General features: G+C 45.4%; 1 protein-coding gene across 4 annotated transcripts in view; it reads left to right on the forward strand.

Annotated features, from left to right (window-relative positions):
* The window catches only part of SENP5 (SUMO specific peptidase 5), a 44,579-nt gene that overhangs the window by 1,694 nt on the left and 29,513 nt on the right, over nucleotides 1–13,372 (forward strand). For 2 of the 4 annotated variants that reach the window (XM_055128008.1, XM_055128007.1), the window contains exon 2: nucleotides 2,369–2,452. The exons of the other annotated variants lie outside the window; for them this stretch is intronic. The gene's annotated coding sequence lies outside the window, so the exon portion shown is untranslated. The remainder of the gene's footprint in view (nucleotides 1–2,368; nucleotides 2,453–13,372) is intronic. 4 annotated transcript variants of the gene reach the window in all.

Genomic DNA, 13,372 nt, shown 5'->3' on the forward strand with positions numbered 1-13,372 from the left:
CCTCTCAAACATTTCATGTCCATTGAAAATGTTCAAAGAATAAATACAGAAGCTCAAGTCCTTTTAGTAGCAGAGTTATAAGTTAAGATGTTGCAGTGTCCTAATACTGGGGAGATAACATTCATCTCTCCCCAGTCTATTTGATCCCAAGTGTAACATCTCATTGATTGGTGTCTCTTAGTATTGGTTTTAAACTTGTCTTTGAATATTTGGTTTTATCTGCCTCCTCTTTTTTTGGGGGGAGGGTGTTTTTTTGGTTAAGTGTGGACCAGAGATATAGTACAGTGGGGTAAGGTGTTTGCCTTGCACATACCCCACCAAGACTCAGTCCCCGGAACCCATATGATCCCCAGAACACCGCCAGGAGTCATCTCTGTGCCCAGGAGTCATTCCTGAGCCAGGAGTAAGCCCTGGGCACTGCCAGGTTTGTGCCCTAAAACCAAAAAAAAATCACTGAGAGTGAAATTGATAAATGCCTGTACAGGATAATGTGTTGTCAGTGCCTCACCTTTGTCTCTTACACAGGACCATAAATTCTCACCACTTTTAGGAGAGAGGTCACATTTTCAGAATTATTATGGGAGTGTGTCCTCAGGCCGTGTTGAACTTTGTCTTTGTGGGAGCTAGGTCCGTTTTTCCAATTGATCTTTGACAGCCCTCTTGATGTTTCAGCATTTCCTGTTCTTTGTTAGTGGAAAAGCCAGAAATGGACCTTAGGTCACAAGTCTCTAAAGGAAGATGCTGAATTATTTTCTTTCTAAAAATGACCCTGTTGGTGGCATGCTAACTCTGACAGCCAGAGAACAAAAGGTATTCTGAACTTGGATAGTTAATCTACTTTTTATCTGGTGGCCAGGCCGATACAAGTATTAACACCAGTAGGTACTAGTTTAAAAAATTACTATTTTTTTTTCAACAAGAGAAGGGCTTTATTGGCTGCAAAATGACTTATAAGTTGGGAAGCTTGTCTGGCTGCCACAGACTATACAATAATTCTCATAAGAATTGTATTCTGGGGGCTGGAGCAATAGTACAGCAAGTAGGGCGTTTGCCTTGCCACGCAGCCAACCCGGGTTCGATTTCCAGCATCCCATATGGTCCTCTGAGCACCACCAGGGGTGATTCCTGAGTGCAGAACCAGGAGTAACCCCTGTGCATTGCCAGGTGTGACCCAAAAAGCAAAAACAAAAAACCAAGCAAAAAAAAATTGTATTCCGAGTATACAGTTCTTGTTTTATATTTAGGGGCCACATTTTATGGTACTCCTGGGCTATTTCTGGCTCAGGAGTCACTCCTGGCAGTGCTATGATAGAATGTGTTGCCTAGGATAGAATCCTGACCTCTTGCATGTAAAGTATGCCCTCAGCCAGTTGAACTACTTCCAGGTCTAAATCTACATTTTTTTTTCTTCCGTTTTGAGTCACACCTGGCAATGCTCAAGGCTTAGTGCTCAGGGGACCATATTAGATGCTGGGGATCCAATGCAGGTCAGTTGCATGCAAGGCAAGTGCCCTACTTGCTGTACTATCATTCTGTCTCTAAATCTACAATTTGAGGTGTTAGGGGGGCGTGGGTCACATCCAGTGGGACTCAAGACTTAATTCCTGACTGCACTCAGAGATCACTTCTGGCAAGGGTTAGAGTACCATTTGGGATACCAGGGGTCAAAATCAGGCCAGATATGCAAGGCAATCCACTGTGCTACCTCTGTGTCCCCCTCCCCCAAACTGCAGTTCTTGATCGTTTCATTCTTATTTATTTATTTATTGACTTTTTGGATCACAGTTGGTGAGGCTTAGGGGTTACTCCTGTCTTTGTACTCAGGAATTACTCCTGGCAGGATTGGGGAACGATATGGGATGCCGGGGACCGAACCTGGCTCAGCTGTGTACAAGCCAAGTGCCCTCCCCACTGTACTACCGCTCCGCTCCCTTACTTTGATTTGTAGGGGCTGGGAGACCCTGGGCACTGCACTAGGTGTGCTCTAGCACTTGAGCACATTCCAGCCCTCAGGCTTGAGCTGTTTTGTTGTCCTCTGTGCCCTCTTATCTCAGGAAGCAGTTTCTGTTGGTTTTAAATCATGTTTCCTACGATATCTCTTTTCTTCTCTCTCATTTTTGTCAGGTGGGTGACCCTCTTGCTGTTTACTGCCCAGTAGCTCTTCTCTTTACTGTCTTACTGCCTCTAGGAGAAAGAACTCTCTCCTACAGTTGCCTGAGTTAGCCTGCAGAGTCAGCTGTCCTGCAAACTTTCACCCAAATATTGGTCCCTTTAGGATTGTCCAGGCTTCGGCTGTCTTAGGGTCAGTGAATGTGTTGAGTTGAAAACTCACTTGCGTTTCCCTTGTGTGTGTGTTTTATCTTTGAAGGAATGTTGGTATTTGGTGAACATGAACACACAACCGCACGACCAGGAATATGGGGACAGAAATGTAAAGGGACCCTGTGTGGAGGTAATTCTTAATTACATGTGCTCTGAGTACGTGCTGGGATTATTGATTTTAGGGTGCACAGACTGACCTCTTTAATTAGAGAAGCTGTAGTAGTACTATCTTTTGAGCTAGTTTGAGTCTCCGAGGAAGAATCTTCAAAACTTCAAATCTCCCTGCTCCTTATAAGCTGGTTTGTCAGCATATTCAATACATTAGCACTCACTTGTCTTTATTTAACTCAACTGTTTCAGTATTGTCCTCGTGAAAATATGCTGCAGGCATTTGGAAATGTGGGAGAGGGTCATTTGGATGGTTTTGTGGAACATAGGAGTATCTACATGATGGGACCAGTTTTATTTTTTGCCTCACGTTCACAGTTCTTCGAGAAACTACCACTGCCAATTCCTGACTGTTTTTGAGACTGTTCTCTTCATTGGATTGCTTCCTTCTTGCAAACTTGAGATCATTTTCTTAGGTCTTTAAATCAGTCTGAATTCCAACTTCCACAGTGCCTTTTGCTACTGTCCTATTTTCCTTTATGTGTACATTTTAAAAAGTTTTTTGCTCTTTTAATTTTTTTTTTCCTTTTGGGTCACACCCGGCGGTGCACAGGGGTTACTCCTGGCTCATGCACTCAGGAATCACCCCTGGCGGCGCTCAGGGTATGGGATGCTGGGAATCGAACCTGGGTCGGCTGCATGCAAGGCAAACAACCTACCTGCTGTGCTATCGCTCCAGCCCCTGCTCTTTTAATTTTGGGTGTTTAGGTCACTCTAGGCAGTGCTCAGGGTCCATTCCTGACTGTGTGCACAGGGGCTGCACACAGGAGTGACCAGTGGCAGTTCTCAGAACCAGATATGGTGCCCAGGATAAAACCCAGGTCGGCCACATGCAAAGGCCACTGCCTTAACTTCTGTGCTGTCTTTCTGGTCCCAAGGCAGGTGTCTTACCCCTATACTCTCATTCTGGCCTCTACATCATTTTTTTTTTAGCTTTTCTTGGGGGGGTGGAGGGGTCGTCACACCCAGCAATGTACAGGGGTTACTCCTGGCTCTACACTCAGGAATTACTCCTGGCAGTGCTCGAGGAGACCATATGAGATGCTGGGAATCGAACTCAGGTCAGCCGTGTGCATCACTCCAGCCCCCTGGTGTTATTTTTTAAACAAGAAATAAAACAGCCTTTAAGAGTATTTCACTGTATGTAAATAGTATCTAAGAAATGTAAAAAAATTCTTTATTCTCACTTTAATAAGGTCTTAGGAAGGAGTTTAGTAAAATGTGTTATCCTGTTGCCCAGCTTCTTGGTTATTGTTTTTGGGACACACCTGGTGGTGCTCAGGGTTCACACCTATCTCTCTGCTCAAGGATCATTCCTGATGACTCAGGGGACCATTGGGGTCCCTTAAAGGCAAGAAGAGCCTCACCCACTGTACTGTCTCTCTGGCCCCTGGAATGTAGGGAGAAAGTTTAAGAACTTAATTCTGTGCTTTTTCCTTTCAATCAGCATTTGTTGTGGACTCCTAAATAGAGAGAGAGAGAGAGAGAGAGAGAGTGTGTGAGAGTGTATGTGTGTGTGTGGTACAGTTGGTGGTGGTGTTTTTTGGAGAAGCAAGATAATTGTTTGTTTTTGCTTTGCTTTTGGGGTCATATCCAGCGATGCTCAGGGGTTCCTCCTGGCTCTGCATTCAGTAATTAAATTACTCCTGGTGGTGCTTGGGGGACCGTATGGGGTGCTAGGAATCAAACCCAAGTCGGCTACATGCAAAGCAAACGCCCTACCCACCATGCTATCACTCTGGCCCCAAGCAAGATAGTTTTAGTTGAACAAAATTTACTTAGCCATGATGGGAAAGAAGGGAGAAATATGTGTTCAAGAGAGAACAAAGGCTTTCTATGGAATGGAAAAAGCAGAGAATTCCATATTCAAGGGAGAACACAGACTTGAAAGAGCAGGCCTGGATCATGTTAATAAAATTTTAGAAGAGGGCTCAGTAATTAAATTGCTGAGGTAGTATAGCAGGTAAGGTGCTTGCCTGCCCATAGCAGGCCCAGGTTAGGCCCCACCAGGAGGGATCCTTTTTTTTTTTTTTTTTTGGTTTTTGGGTCATACCCGGCAATGCTTGTGTAAAAACACAAAAATAAAAAGAACGGGGGCGTGGGAGGAGCGCCTCACCGCACCGAGCCAGGCACAAGGCGAATGAAGGACGGAGGCAAGCTGGTTGGTCTCAATCGCAGTTTATTCCAATCTCCTCTCTAGACACTCCCATCTCTCTCTCTGCTTCTTCTGAGTACCCCTCTCTGCCCCCACAGTCTTAGTTTATATAGCAAATTACATAGGGCGGTGGCACAAAGGTGGGTTTAACATCAACAAATCAACAAAGATCATTTTTTGAGGAGATTAACAATCTCATCTAAGGAGATCCACTCAAGGGTGGGGGTCCAAACAAGGGTGTATCAGGGTGTAATCTAGTAATCTACTGAAATAGTTACTGTAAATCTACTTCTAATATTTCTTACAATGTTATTCTGTATGAGCACAGTAAGAGATATAAAGTTTGGTTTTTCCTGAGGACATCTCCAGACCACAGTCCTCAGGCCAGGTTAACCTTCCTAACCCCAGCAGGATCCTAATCTCGTCGTTACTTTTGGATCATGACAGCATTGTCCATGATCATGCCCTCAACTTATAGTTGAGTATTGTGGCACTTTGTCCTGGCCTATCTAGATGCCAGGGTAGCACATAACTCACTGCTTGTCCTGGATCCGTCCTGTCCCTCGTCGGGACCCTGTTTTGGGGGTGTTAGGAACTAAGGGCAACTGAGTTGAGAAAGCAGATGCTCAGGAGTAAATATTATTGGAGTCAATCAACTCCCAAGTTATAAGCACAATATTAACTCTCTTCCTGTGTCCATACAGAAAGGACATTGCTTTAAGGTAAACTATGCAAAAGACATAACTTATAATACAAGTTCAGAGCCCTTAGAAGGATCTGATCTTACAAGATAACAGAATCTGATTAGAGAAAAGGTGATTAACTGGTTGGGAAGGAGGGTGCAGAGAAGAGTTTACAGATAAACAAAGGAATGGGAGTGTCTCGCAGTGTCTAAACCTAAGCTCCCTGTGGCAAGGGAGGAAGGATAATCAATGCTATCCTAAAGTATTTAGAGCTACACTCCAACAAATGCTCAGGGGTTACTCCTGGAGATGCACTCAGGAATTACTCCTGGTGGTGCTCGGGGGACCCTATAGGATGCTGGGAATTGAACCTGGGTCGGCTGCATGCAAGGCAAACGCCCTACCCGCTGTGCTATCTCTCCAGCCCCAGGAGGGATCCTTGAGTACAAAGCTAGGAGTAAGCCCAGAGTACCTCTGGGTGTTGCCCCCAAAACCAAAACAAATGGAAACAGACCAGCCCATATATGCCATACACATGGGAAGCTGGCAGGGTGGTGACGGAGCTCAGAGGTGGAGAACTTGCTTCAATGTATTTCAGGTCCTGGATTCCATCCCCATCCCCAGCACATGTTCCCTCCCCTCCCCACCTGCCCAAAATAGAGACAAAGAAAAATATACAGGATTGTTTGAAAGTCTTTAAGAAAAATATTTTCAGATCTGAAGTTTACTTCTCTCTTTACTGTAATCAACACGGTAGTTGGAGATTTAGTATCTGGAGTGCAGAGGGGAAGTAGAGCTTGATGGGAGAGATTCTGCGCAGCTGAGGGAGTGCTTTAAACAGAGGCTCCGTGGGAATCAATGTACCAAAGGCAGAAACCTGTAGCCTTTCCTGCCCTTGTTCCCCAAGCCCTGCCCCCTGCCATCATTTCCCATTCCCCAAAGGCAGTCCCTTACAAGTCTGTAAAGTCTTCTTGATTTGAACATCATGTCTCTAAATTAAATTTTATAATGCTGCTTTTGATATCCTAGATCAATAATTTGGCTGGATCTGATATTCTGCATTAAAAATACTTTCCCCTCAGAATTTTGAAGATATTAGAACATTTTCTTCTAGTTTAGTCTCTTTTTTTATTTTTTAAGACTGGAATGTGACATTTTGTTCTACCAAAAATGAAGCAGGTCCAGAGAGAGTACAGCGGGTAAGGCACTTGCCTTGCACTCGGCCAACCTGGGTTTGATCTCTGGCACTACATACGGTCCCTCGAGTCTTGCCAGAAGTGATCCCTGAGCACAGAGCAAGGGGTAAGTCCTGAGAACATCCAGCTGTGACCCCAAAGCCAAAACAAATTAAAAAAAAATCAAAACATAAAGATACAGCTGTACTGGACTTTTCAGTATATCTTTCCTAGACTTAAAATTATATAGATTAATTTAAATTAAATTACATAGATTTCTCAGGGATACTGAGAAAATGAATCATAAAAATAATGCATCCAAGGCAAGTGCTACTGTACTGTCTGTCCGGGTCCTTTCATTAATCCCTGGCGCCTGATTAAGTTGATACCAAATTTTTTCACAGAAAGACAAGACAGTATATCACTTTGTAATACTAGGTATTTGTGGAAGATATTTTGAACCCTGTATAAATACCGTTTTGCAACCATGAGCACCCATTGATTCCTTTTTGAAGTCACTTATTTCTGAGAAGAGTTGCAAATTAGAGTTTTTCTTTGTCCATCATTCCTCCTTTACTTACTAATTTTGAAATTCTGAGTCAAATCTGTAACACCTGGGCCTGAGTGACAGTACCGGCGGTAGCCGGGAGAGCCTTTACCTTGCACATAGTCAGCCTGGGTTCTCTCCCCAGCGCCTGTAGGGCCCCCAGCCCAAAAGGAATGATCCCAGAGTACAGAGCCAGGAGCAAGCCCTGAGAACTGCAGGTGTGACACAGAAACAACCCCTGTGACTTCCCCCCGTTTCTGTGGTTTGTGTTTTTGGCTGAGCGAGCCCGCTGAGGAAGTCCAGGGCCTCCAGCGCCACTCCTTGATTCTCAGCCTTCGAGGCTGGCAGCTCTGTGCAAGGATCTGAGGATGCCTCAGCCCACCCTGTGGTGCCTGGGAGCCTCCACGTGTGCCCCAGCAATGTTCAGGGGAGGCGGTTGGTGCCAGGGCTCAGCCCCGACTACCATACTCCCTCTGTTCCTTTACTCAATGATATCACTGTCAACTCGAGATATCGAAAGGTTTTTGGGTTTTTTTTTGGCTTATTTAGTTTTTTAATTTTACTTGGTTTTGTTTCTTTTCGCTTCGGGGTCACACCTGGTGATAGTCGGGTAACTCCTAGCTCTGCAATCAGGAATTACTCCTGGTGGGGTGGGGGGAACCATATGGGATGCCAGGAACATACGATGCAAGCGCCTTACCCACTGTACTATGACTCGGGCCCACAGATGCTTTTCTGTTCTTGAGTTATGACCTACTAGTTACATACCCATTTGCTCTGTTAGTTTTTGGACAGAGAGGTGGTGTTATTTTGGGTCACGCATGGCAATGCCCAGGGCTTGCTCCTGGCTCTGTGCTCGGGGGTTACTGTGATCCTCAAGGATCATATACAGTGCCAGGGTTGGAACTGGTTCAGCTCATGTAAGGAGAGCTCTTTAACGCCTGTACTCTGATTTCCAGCCCAGTTTGCTCAACTGTGTGTTTTGGGGTTTTTTTCTATTGCTAGGTTTTTCAAGTTAGCTCCTATGTTCTTTTGACACTCTATATTTTGAGTGCTTGCTACTTTCTTGTGCTACAAAGATACATTCATTTCCTCTGCCCTAGTTCTGGAATTAGGCATTTCTTTAACTGAAAAATAATACTTGGAAACCAAGATCTGGGTGCTAGGAATGCTTATTACAGCTGAATGTTATTCTTGATAGACTAAGAGGCTGGAAGCTAGTAATAAGTATATGCTTGTATCCAGATATGTATCTGTAAGCACAATGAGCTTATAGTTACATCTCTGTCATCACAGATAATAGGTTGTCTTTCTGTATTTCTTTCAAATTTGTAGCCCCTCTTAGTGTAACCATTTTTTAAATAAAATGTAACTTTTTAGGGTGAAATGCATAGTCAAAAAGTTTTTATGTTTATGGGGCTGAAGCTATAGCACAGCGGGTAGGGCGTTTGCCTTGCACGAGGCCGACCTGGGTTCAATTCCTAGCATCCCATATGGTCCCCTGAGCACTGCCAGGGGTAATTCCTGAGTGCAGAGCCAGGAGTAACCCCTGTGCATTGCCGGGTGTGACCCAAAAAGCAAAAAAAAAAAAAAGTTTTTATGTTTATGCTTCAGTTATGCAGTGTCAGTGTAACATTTCAACAGTGAGAAAGCTAGTTCTAATTGTCTACTTAAAAACTAGTTTCAGAATAAACTATTTCTCTATGAATAAAAACAGATTTACAAACTAATACAGTGCTTCTTTGTAGTTCTTTTGGTTTTTCTCTTGTATAGTCAGTTGTTTTTCAAATTTTTCAAAGTGGGGTGGGAGTGATAGTACAGCGGGTAGGGTGTTTGTCTTGCACACAGCTGACCTAGGTTCAGTCCCCGTCATGCCATGTGATCCCCCAAGCACTGCCAAGAATAATTCCTGAGTGCAGAGCCAGGAATAACCTCTGAACATTGCTGGGCGTGACCCAAAAAGCAAAAAATTAAAATTAAAGTAGTTTCAGAATTAGCCATTTCTCGATAAAAAAACAGTTACAAGCTAATACAGTGTTTTTATGTAGTCCTTTTGGTTCTTGTATAGTCGAATGTTTTTCAAAATTACTTGGCAATATTTTTCCACTCTGCTTTCAATGTATTTACAATTATCTGTAATATTGTTAGGTTTATTTGTTAATGTTTGCATTTTGAATATTTCATGCATTGTTTTTTCCTTGCTGTTGTTGTTTGTTTGTCTTGGGGCCATACCTGGCAGTGCTCAGGGCTTACTTCCTGCTTCTGGCAAAGCATGTGGTGCCAGGGCTCGAACCCAGGTCAGTCATGTGCCAAGCAAGCACCCTGCCTGATGTACTGTTCCTCCAGCCCCATTCTGGTTGGTTCTGAACGTCTGTATTTTGTAACTTTACTCCTTTCTGTGTTTGTTGTGAGTGCCACACGGGTGGTGCTGGGGACCCATTATCCAGCAGTGCTTGAGAGGGCTCATGTGCTGAGGAGCAAGTTTTATGCTCCCCCATGGGACCCACACTCTTGTCACTCATTTGCATTCTTTTAAGAATACGAAGCATTAAAAACTGTTCCCTGAGTGCCTACAGGAGTGATTCCCAAGCCAGAATTAAGGACCGAGCACTGCCAGATGTGGCCCCAGAATAAATAAAATTCATTAGAGAACCCACAGAATAACATTAGCAGTAGTCTTCTGCCAGATGTGATGGTGTGGCATATCTATTAAAAGGATGGTCTTTGGGGCCAGGATCGATGCTCAGAGTAGAGTAGTCACCGTGCGTGTGTGAGGACCGAGGTTTGGTCCCCACCAGCAGCACCAGCACCAGCGGTCTCAAATTACGAGACAAAAATTAAAAAGCGGTCTGGAGGGGCTGGAGTGATAGCACAGTGGGTAGGGCGTAGTGCGTTTGCCTTGCACACGTCCAAGTACGACCTGGGTTCGAATCGAATCCCAGCATCCCATATGGTCCCCTGAGCATGGCCAGGGGTAATTCCTGAGTGCAGAGCCAGGAGTGACCCCTGAGCATCGCTGGGTGTGACCCAAAAAGCAAAAAAAAAAAAAAAAAAGCCGTCTGGAGAGGTCGCCTGAAGGCAGGGCGCGTGGTTCCACTCACCAGCCCCAGGTCAGTCTCCAGCACCACATGTGGCGCTGATCCCTGAGCACAGCAGAGCCAGGAATAAGCCCCAAGCACCCCTAGTGTGGCTCCAAAACCAGAAATCAAATTTAAAAAAATTGAAAGTCTTAAATTACAGTACATTTTAAAGATTACTGTAAAATGCCAACCATTGTAAAGCCAATATTAACTACCTGTTTTTATTTTATTTTAATTATTTTTTTGCCAGAGGAATTCAAGATCGGATCCAGAGACTGAGAATAGTATTAGGACAACGCACCCATTTTCAAAAGTAAAGAAAATGAGTATAGAGTAACCCTGGTTTTAGGCAAATATTAAGTTGAGCCAAAATATATCAGACACTGTCAGGACCAGGGAGATGTCTCGGAGGGCTCGAACTTTTGCTTTGGATGTGGGAGTCCTGAGTTAGGTTTCTCTCACTGGTAGGTTTCTGGAGCACCCCTGGGAGTGAGTGCACCCAGCCCCCTAAATGCTTTTTTTTTTCTTTTTGGGTCACACCTGGCGATGCACAGGGGTTATTCCTGGCCCTGCACTCAGGTATTACCCCTGGCGGTGTTCAGGGGATCTTATGGGATGCTGGGAATCGAACCCGGGTCGGCCGCGTGCAAGGCAGACGCCCTACCCACTGTGCTATTGCTCCAGCCCCCCAAATACATTTCTTAGACACCAAGACCTGGGGGTAAGTCAGCGGGAGTGCGCCCGCTTTGCAGGTGTGAGGCTGCTGGGCTGGGAGTTTGAGCCCCGGCACTACCCCACATACGTGAAGAGAACAGACTATGAAGGGGGTAGGATGCCTCCCTTGCACATGGCTGATCTGTGTAGATTGCCGGCACCACATATGATACCCCAGCAGTGCCAGGAGTGAGCCCCCAGCACCTGGTTTTAGGCCCAAAAGCCAAGAAGGAAAAAAGTGAAGATAACAAGGAAGCAGTCAGTAAGCTTGGAAAGAAAGTCCCTTGTAGTTTCCTCTTCCCATTCTTCCAGGCATCTTATTAGTTCTGAATGGGGCTTCTTTCCCTCTTAAAACCATTAAGTATTTCTTGGAAAACCACTTTGGTGACAGTGAATCCCTTTCATTGTGTTTGTGTGAGAAGACCTTTATTCCTTTTTAAATTTGGGATCACCTTCCCAGGTAGAGTATTGGCTGGAGATCTTTTCCGTGTAGCACTTTGATTTTCTGTTTCTTTTTAGGCCGAACCTGTTGGTGCTTAGCGGCCACTCCAAGCTCCGCTCACCCTTGCTCTCACAGTGCGGGGGTGGGACCAAAGCTTGTCTGCAGCCTGTCCTTGAGCTGTTTCTCCAGCACCCCACTTAACACTTTGTATATATCTTGTATAACTTTCCCTTTACTCTCTGTTAAACTTTTCATCTCTTATATTTTCCTTTTTCTTGTTGGTTTTGCTGTTGTTTGTTTTTGCTTTGGGGCCACATTCAGTGATGCTCAGGGCTACTCCTGGCACTCAGGAATTATTCCTGTGCTCAGGGAACTGTATAGGGTGCCAGGGATCGAACCCAGGTCAGCCGCATGCAAGGGAAATGCCCTACCCACTGTGCTGTTGCTCCAGCCCTTATTTTTCTCTTCCCCTTAAAATTTTTTTAGTTTAAGGCACAACACGATTTCAGACACCATTCCAGCACCACTCTCACTATATCCTAATATCCTATTATTTTTAATTTCCAAGTCTCTTATTGTTTTTGTTTTCTTTTCGCTTTGGGCAGTACACAGATGCCACTACTGATGCAGTTCCAGGATCGAATGTGTGGTTCCTGTGTGCAAAGCATGTACTCCAGCCCTTTAAACATCTCCCTAGTCCCGATTATTTCTTTAAAATGATAATAATAAGAATAATAACAACTCCTGGAACCAGAGAATTTGCTCAGTGAACTAAGAACATGCTTTGTGTACAGGACCACTGGTTTGATTTCTGACTCTGCATGGTCCCCTGAGCACCTCTGGGAGAGACTTCGAGCACTGCCGGGTGAGACCCTGTCACTGTCACTGTCATCCCGTTGCTCATCGATTTGTTCAAGCGGGCACCAGTAATGTCTCTCATTGAGATACTTATTTTTACTGTTTTCGGCATATCCAATACGCACGGGTAGCTTGCCGGGCTCTCCGAGAGGGGCCGAGGAATCGAACACAGGTCAGCCGTGTGAAAGGTGAACGCCCAACCGCTGTGCTATCGCTCCAGCCCACCGGGTGAGGCCCTACCTTCCAAAAATTAAAACAAAAAAAGCCACTTTCTGATCTTCTCAGTGTGCCCCTATGCGTGATGTGTCTTTCTTGGTTGTTTTCAGAAAATGAAGTTTAGATTATTTGCTAGGGTAAGAGAAGGGGTCTTGGAGTCTCACTGCTTCTAATCAGACTTCTTTTTTTCTCCTTTTCTTTCTCCTCCTTTTCCTCCTCCTTCTTTCTCCTTTTTATTTGGTTTTCGTGCCACCTCCTGCTCCACACTTAGGAGTCACTCCTGGCAGTACACTGGGAATCTAACCCGGGTGGGCTGCGTGCAGGCAAACGCCCTCCCTGCCGTCCTGTTGCTCCTCCCCGGAAGATTTGACCTTTGGGAAACCCTTGTTTCTGGGTCCCCAGCAGCTCTACATCCTTAGACTTTAGCATGAGCTGTTTGACTGCTGGGCCTCGAGCACTGCTTGGGGAGACCCCTCCCCCAGAAAAAGGGAAAAAAACCCTCAGGCCGATAGTGATAGTGTAGCGGGGAGATTGTCTCCCTTGCACGTGGCCAACCCAGGTTCGATCCGCAGCATTCTATATGGTCCCCGACCCATCCAGGAGTTGCTCCTCACTGCAGAGCAACCCCTAAGCATTGCTGGGTGTCACCCAAAAAGCCAGAAACCAAAACAAGCAAAGCCCTGTCTGCATCTGGATTTGTCAGTGGGTCTGAGAGAAGTGTGTTCAGTTCTTTGTTGCCTCCCAGAGATAGCTGACCAGCAGACAAACACAGCTTTTCCTCACATGTTATCAAGAAGCTGAAATTAGAGTGTTGGGGGGCTGAAGGATGGCTTGGTGACGGCAGTCCCGCTACTGCTGTCCCGGTCCCCGGAGAAGAGGCTGGGAAGATGACTCAGTGGGCTTCAGCGCTTGACTCACAGGTGCAGGGCGAGAATTCAAGCCCTGGTGCCCCCTGTTAGTTCCATGGCAACAGCTCTGCGGCTGGGGCCAGTGCGGAAGGGTGCTCGGACCC

This window comes from Sorex araneus, chromosome 2 (genome assembly GCF_027595985.1).
Source record: "Sorex araneus isolate mSorAra2 chromosome 2, mSorAra2.pri, whole genome shotgun sequence".
Lineage (NCBI taxonomy): Eukaryota > Metazoa > Chordata > Mammalia > Eulipotyphla > Soricidae > Sorex > Sorex araneus.